Source organism: Vipera berus (genome assembly GCF_964194415.1).
Source record: "Vipera berus genome assembly, chromosome: 2".
NCBI classification, from domain to species: domain Eukaryota; kingdom Metazoa; phylum Chordata; class Lepidosauria; order Squamata; family Viperidae; genus Vipera; species Vipera berus.
Genome location: NC_138203.1, coordinates 251,484,546 through 251,492,848, shown reverse-complemented (window position 1 = coordinate 251,492,848; position 8,303 = coordinate 251,484,546).

Below are 8,303 nucleotides of genomic sequence, written 5' to 3'. Positions count from 1 at the left end.
TCCTGATTGACTGCCTCCTGCGTCGGGCGTCCTTGAACAGGGCCAGCTGTGGGTCATCTTCATCCACGCTGTCAGGCTCACACAACTGGGTCTCCATCATGACCAGGTGGGAGGGGCCTGGCTGAGGGCTCTGCGGAGCCTCAAGGCCATCATCAGCAAGCTCTTCAACACCCCCCTCCTCCTCCTCTGAGTCGTCCGACCCAACTGCCGAACCCACAGGCTGACCCTGAATCAAACAGTGCAGCCCGCCAAATCGACAAAGTTTGAAGAAACGGTCCACTGGGAGGACGCCAAATGCACCAAAGAATCTTCTGAGGAAGAAGAACCTGAAATCAACCGACTCCAAAAGCAACCCAACGCACAACACCGAAACAGTCAGCAATGAGAGGACAGTTATAAGGCAGTTCTCTTACCAAGATGTAAGGGGTGCGGCGGCAACCATTTTCAGGCCAACTGCAGATTTCGATCAGCCTCGTGCACAGCTTGCGGAAGGACAGGCCACATCGCAGTGGTTTCCAGAACCTGCCAGAGAGACCGGCCACCCAAACACCAGTCAGAAGAACCAACTAGAAGAGGTACTGGAGCCCAGGGTACAGTTAGTTTGGGTTTTTCAGAAGCCATAGAAGCGTATGCTGCACAGGGGCTCGACACCCCCTCAGACCCAAACTTAAGCTCATGGTAGAGCTACAAGGAGTTCCATATAAGATGGAATTAGACTCTGGCTCTGCAGTTTTAATTATTTCTTGACACTTTTAACTTCATGTGTAGGTGCAGTAACAATTGGGCCAAGCTAAGACCCTCAGATATAATCCTAATGGATTTTCAAAATGCTAAGGTTAAAGTTATGGGAGAAGCCACTTTGTTGGTAAAGTTTAAAGGGTTTTTGGGGCACCTGGATGTAATAGTAGTAGGGGGCCAGAGAACAAGTCTCATTAGATTCAATTGGTTTGATGCCTTAGGTATTCAGATTACTGGCATAAACCAGACACAAACTGCAGACCTTGTGTCAGTATGCGAGGAATATGCGGATGTTTTTGATTCAACCCTAGGCACATACATAGGCCCGCCTATTTCATTTAAGTTAGATACCAACATAGTTCCAATCAGGGTTAAGCCTCGTAGGGTCCCCTTTGCCTTAAAAGATAAAATTGATTCCGAAATCGATAAGCTTGTAGAACAGGGCGTGTTACAGCCTGTTGATGGTGGGGAGTGGGAAACTCCTATAGTCACTCCACTTAAAGCCAACGGGGAAATTCGCATTTGTGCTGACTGTAAATGCACATTAAATAAAGCCCTCAAGCAACACGCTTACCTGGTCCCAGTGGTCAACCATATTTTAGCCTCCTTGCAAGGGGGTACTATTTTTGCTAAACTTGATTTAGCACAGGCCTATCAGCAATTGCCAGTTAATGAGGCCACAGCTGCGGCTCAAATGATCGTGACTCACAGCGGGGCTTTCAAAGTTAAATGCTTACAGTTTGGAGTCAGTGTTGCACCGGGCATTTTCCAGGGAATCATGGAGCGTACGCTTAAGGGTATTCAGGGCATCTGCCCTTATTTTGATGATGTTCTTATTGCAGGGGAATCCCCACAAGTGTTGGCCAGTAGGCTCAGGGCTGTCTTGCAGAGGCTTTGCAAAGCAGGCCTCAAATTAAAAAAGAACAAGTGTAGTATTGGGGTTTCCTCAACAGAATTCCTGGGTTTCCAAATTGATGCTAATGGCATTCACCCTGCTGATTCTAAAGTGAAGGCCATTAAAATGGCTCCTAGGCCCAAATCCAAAGGAGAGCTACAAGTATTCTTGGGCCTCCTAAACTTCTATCACACATTTCTACCTAATAAGGCTGCAATAGCAGAGCCCCTCCACAGGCTTCTAGATAAGAAAGCTCCATGGAAATGGACTAACTTACAGGAAAAAAGTTTCCAGGAATTAAAAGCACTATTGTCAGAAAAGTCCACTGTAACTCACTACAAAGAGTCTAAACCTGTATGTCTTGGGGTGGGAGCAGTTTTAAGTCACATAGAGAAAAATGGAAAACAGGTTCCTATAGCATTTTACTCAAGGACATTGTCCTCTGCTGAGCGCAACTATGCTCAGATTGACAAAGAGGCCCTGGCCATCGTTGCTGGAATAAAAAAATTCCATGACTATTTATATGACAGGGATTTCATGGTATACACTGACCACAAACCTCTGTTGGGACTTTTCACAACACACAAACAAACCCCCCACATACTATGTCCAAGAATGCTGAGATGGTCTATTTTCCTATCTGCATACAATTTTAAATTAATTCACAAACCGGGCAAGGAAATGGGCCATGCTGATGGCCTCAGCAGACTACTACTGCCACTAATGGATCCAGCTCCAGCTCCAGCTGCTAGAATATTGTCCATACAGGACATACCTGAGTTTCCCCTCCATGCAGGGGACATTGCTGCTGAAACTGCCACAGATAAAATACTTAGTAGAGTGTTGTCATGGGTATACACGGGCTAGTTGGATAAAAGTCCAGGCTCAGAATTTCAGAGCTATTTTGTCAGGAGGCATGAGTTATCTGCCCTTAAAGGGTGCATTTTATGGGGAAACAGAGTCATAATTCCCACTTCCCTAAGAGACAGGGTTTTACAATCATTACATGAAGGCCATCCAGGCATTGTCAGAATGAAAGCTTTAGCTAGAAGCTACCTCTGGTGGCCTGGCCTTGATAAGGCCATTGAGGGTCAAGTTCATGATTGTTATACATGCCAGCAATCTAGACCTGAAATGCCACAGGCTCCAGTTCACAGGTGGGAGGAAATGCACACGCCCTGGTCTAGCGTTTACATAGACTACGCTGGGCCCTTTCAGGGACAGCTCTTCCTTATAGTAGTGGATAGGCACTCAAAATGGCTGGAAGTAATTCCAGTTCCTAATATGACTACTGCTAGGACCATCCAGGTGCTGAGAAAACTCTTTGCCACACATGGGTTGCCAGATGTCTTAGTTTCAGACAATGGGGCCCAATTCACTGCTGCTGAATTTCAGGCCTTCCTTAGAGCTAATCTCATCAAACATGCAACATCTGCACCTTTTCATCCATCTTCTAATGGTCAAGCTGAATGCATGGTGAGGACAATGAAGGAAGCACTCAAGCGCATTGTCACAGGTGACTGGCATCACAGACTGGCAGATTTTTTACTCTGCCAGCATTCTATGCCCTGCACTGCTACAGACAAAAGTCCTACAGAACTACGTTGGGGGAGGAGTTTGATTACTAAACTGGACAGGTTGCATCCAGATAGAGTGGCAGCAGAAGCCTCTCCACCAATACCCCCGAGGAGGCTGCACATGGGTGATTGGGTTTGGGCCAGGAACTATGGTCATGGGGATCTGTGGGTTCCTGGTCAAATTACCAAGGCATCCGGACCCTATCTTATGAAGTGGGGGTGGAGGAAGGGCGAGTTGTCAGATGACACATTGATCAGCTCAGGAAACGGTTTCCAGAACGGCCACTAAGTGAGGACTGCATCATAAGTCCCTCCCAAGGTCCTCAAACTTGTGGCCAAGCCAGTCCTCACATGGACTATCAGGACCTTCCCTTCTTAACTTAGGTGGAACTGGAGGGAGAACTGGGGAGCTCTGGAGTGCAACATGGATCCCCTGAAGGAGCAAGCCACCTGAACTTCAGCAATTGCTGTGCCCACTCTGCTGAACAGTCTGACTTTGGGGTGGGCCAACCTAGAGAGGCCAGCCAGAGTGCATCGAATCCCCTTGACTCAGGAGCACAAAGGGACACAAGTCTACCCAGCCCACTGGGTAAGCTGGTAGACCACAAAGTGATGAGAACCCCGATCTAGGGCACACAAGCCTCCTTCATATCTTGCAGATTACGTTGTAAAATAAAGAGCTATATATTGTTGTAATTCCTGTTGCCACTACATTACAGAAACTAGTGATATGATGTTACTGTCTAAAAGTGCCATTTTTAAGCCTATTCATTGAGACGTTGTTTAATAACATTGTAACCTACATTGTTTTTTTTATTATTATTATTATCACTTTTACTTTAGTGTGTTTGGATAATGAGTCTTAACAATTGTTGAGACTAATTGGTGTTATTATGGTCTGTTCTAAGAGGGAAGGGGTATTATGTACTGGACTCTTGAAGAATACCATGTGGGTTGCTGGAGCAGCTAACGGCTCTCCAATAACCCAGACTACATGTCTCCTGTACTGCAATTGGCTATCCCCAGGCGGCAATGGTTGATTCAAACGTATTGGCTGCCACCTAGGGGCTAGACTATATATTGCAGCTAGTTGCAGCCTTTTTCCCCAGTACAGTTTCTGCACGAAATAAACTATGAGTTACCTTGTACTCAGCTTCGCATCGTCATTCCTGTGCCAAAGAACTCACTATTTAACAAAAAACCATCCCAAAGAAAAAGAAATGCAAGAAAGCAAAATGGCTGTCTGAGGAAGATTTGCAAATAGCTGAGGAAAGAAGGGAAGCAAAAGGCAAGGGACAAAAAGAAAGATACACCCAATTGAATGCAGAATTCCAGAGAATAGTTAGAAGAGATAAGAATCCCTTAAATTGTCCATGGGGTTGCAATGGGCGAGACACGACTACACAACTAACAAAGAGGTGGAATCAGTTGATAGTTTATTTCATGAATGACAATTTAGCCAAGATGGAAAGAATACTGAGAAGAAGCCATTCCAGCCATTCAAAGAAATTCACCTTAATTAACATACTATAAATGAGGATAGGAAATTTCTCCAAAATTGTGAATGGGAAAGTGTTTCACATCTTGCTTCTAGATATGCCTTCAGGTAGTCACAGTAGGGATGAAATGCTGAGTTAAATGAGTCTGTAGGTCCACATGCCATTATGCACTCTTCTTTTTTCAAACATTTCTCTTGATGTTTTCAAAGTAATAGGAAGAACACAATGATACCATTTGATTGGTTGACCCATAGATTGGGACACAGGATATCTTCACATATCCAGTCAATCTAGAAATATTATACTTATATTGGATGTTCTCCACCACTCATTGTCCATCACTCAAAATGAAGTGTGGCATATGAAACAGTTGTCTCTACCACATGATTGATCTGACAGATTAAAAGAACATTCCTTTAAAATGGAATGTTTCAGAAAACCACCAAGAACTAAACATAAACACAATCTGTAGGTGATTTCTTTTTCTCCTATTCAATTGTGCCTTTCTTGGAGACTACTTGGACTAGTCCCTGAAGTTTTCTTGGCAAGGTTTTTTTAGAAGTGGTTTGTTTGCCATTGCCTCCTTCCTAGTGTTGAGAAAAAGTGACTGGCTCAAAGTCACTCAGCTAGCTTTGTGCCTAATGTAGGACTAGAACTCACAGTCACCTGGTTTTTAGCCTGTGCCTTAGCCTCTATCCCAAACTGACTCCCTTTTAAGTGATATTCTCTGCTTAAGATTACACTTTAGACTAAAGTATGTTCTTAAATTTTATTCTTAATACATTTCAATTATTAAAGAAAGTGTTGGCAATAAGTAAATTGGTGACATGTTAGCATATTTTGTGACAATGCCCAATTAGTACTTTAAATCATATGTCCACAAAGAAACTGGAATATCAGCCAACCAGACTGAAAATGATTGTGTTTTATAATAAACATAAATGAATCTTGGAGAAAACATAGTTCCATCTTCATAGTTAACAATTTGATTTGTTATATAAAAATTGGGCAACTGTTGTATGTGTGTGTGTCGGTGGAGGAGGGATCCTGGCAGTAGGAGCAGTTGGACAGTGGAATCAATTACTCAGAGAGGTCATCGGCTCTTGTTCACTGTATACATTTGGAGAGAAGCTGGTCACCATATGTCACCAATACTTTAATTTAAATTCTTGCGTTGAGCAAAGGGTTAGACTTGGCCTAAATGTCCCCTTCCAACCCAATGATTCTGGGAAAACAGATTGAGTGGAAACACTTCTTACTCATTCCTTCTCAATGATAAATCCCACCCCACCCCCAAAGTAGCATTTAGTGTTCGTGAATCTTCCTTTACTTTCTGTCTGTAAAGCTCTGATCTATGACCAATTAATTTAATGCAGCTGATCTGTTTTAGAAAAATTATTATTTGCATAGAATTTCAACTTCTTCTGCAAGACTGTTAGTGACTACTTTGCATGTTGTCATGTTTGGTCTCTCAATTAATGGAGAAAGCACTGAAGCAACAAAAAAGCTTTTTTTAAAAAAAAATAAAGGCATCTGTCTGACTAAAATGGGAGGTGAAATCCTGGATTCTGATGGCACCAAGCAATGTAAACAGACTTTAGATTTCTTTACAAGCCCCTTTTCATTAATCAATGCTCTGGCATCTGCTCCCAAAATGTTCCCAGCCTGTTTTTTTTAAAAAAAAACTGACCTGCATATAGATTGGCCTTAATGACCAAATGTTTTAGAAATTCATTGCAGGAGAACAGCTGAAAGCAGTTGATTGGTTTGAACTTTATTATGTGCACCTTGATTCCCAAACCCCCAATAAAGAGGAAGGTCAGCTGCAAACATTTGGGTATTTAAAAAAATAAAAAATAAAAGAGAGATTTGTTTCCACGTCTTCCATCCAGAAAAAGTGACTCCCACGTCTATACATGGGTGGAAAGGACAGACAGAGTGGTTTTCTAAATTTTGGTTGTAGTGGTGTAATAAACATTCAGGATTATAATAATGTGCTTATTAAAAATCAGGCGCTTTTTCATCCAGGACACTCTCTTAAACTATTTCAGGAAGTAAATAAAATGGAGATTGGAATGAGTGCTGAACTTACCCACTGGTGAACAAGTGAATAGGTTCTGCTTGAGATCCTTGTCCTATCATCCACTGGTTAAGCTCTTGAGTTCCCATTTCATTTAGTAAAAGGAAGGTAGTTTCCATTAGCAAACTATTCTGTCTCTGTCAGGACTGGGTTATCAAGTAGGTGTAGTGGACATAGTACACAGGGCTCAGGATTTTATTTTATTTTTATTTTTTTTAAAAGTGAAGTAGAAGTTATTTTCACATCTTTTAATAATTCTTTCATTTTCATGCCTTTTAATAAAAAAAGGCAATGTGCAAAACTTGAACATCAAGCTGATTGTTTGTGACATTAAGTATAGTATGAATCGTAAAATATAGAGCAGACATGTCAAACACAAGGCCCGGGGGCCGGATCCGGCCCGTGAAGTGGTTTCATGTGGCCCGCAAAGCCATCCTGGAAACAGTGAGGGAACGGCCCCCACTGCCTTGGCCCTGGCCCAGAGACCCTCCTTCTGCCAGAGACCCTCAGATCTGTCCCACTCCTGCCCAGGCCCACATAGGCACCCTTGATGCGAACGATGTAGAGCTGGCCACACCCACTCAGTAGGCCCCACCCACCCTGGCCATACCCACCCAGTAGGCCCCACCCACCCTGGCCATACCCACCCGGCCCCCTGAGGGCAACCGCAATGCTGATGCAGCCCTCAGTGAAATTGAGTTTGACACCCCTGATATAGAGCATAGAATAACAAGTTTGGAAGGAATCTTGAAGTTCTTCTAATTCAACCCTTTGCTCAACCAGGAAACTTCATACCATCCAGGACAAATGATTGTCCAATATCATCTTGAAAACATCCAGTGATGTAGCATCCACAATTTGTGGCAAGCCATGTGTTGTGGCCTGTCGGCCTCCGGACAACTCAGCAACTGATTCAGATGAGAAACTGAAAGCACCAAAATCTATTTGAAATCTTGAAGTCATTTTAGTATTAAATTGTAACTTACTGATGAAGTACAGAAGAAAGGAGAATACACAAGAAAGACGAAGTTCCCAAATCCTTTTTTTTTAAATTAAAATCAGCAGGAAATTCTGGATGTCTTTTCTTGAAAAAATAAGGTCCTGAAATATTTTTTTCCTGTCTTCCAAACAAATGTGTGAAGTTTGCTATATCTCATCCTACCCAGGCATCACAGGGCTAATAATGATGTTTTAATAGTGTCTAGTACACTTAGGTTTCTTGAAATCTGATATGCAAAATAGCTAATATGAGCAGCATCACCCTTTTTAATAAATCCACTTACTTTAATGAAGAATTCAGTTTTATTTTACTGATGAAGACTAATGGCATTATAGGCCTTGTGTTTATAATTTAAATTGTAACCAGGTTTCTCCTTCTCCCTTTCTTATTTTTAGATTGCAATAAAACAGTGTATTCACCTTGAGAATTTAGTTAATCAACTAACTAGAGGTTTCTGGTTGCTTCTCTTGAGCTGCGTAGATTTATATGCTTCCTATAACAGGAGAAGAAAACA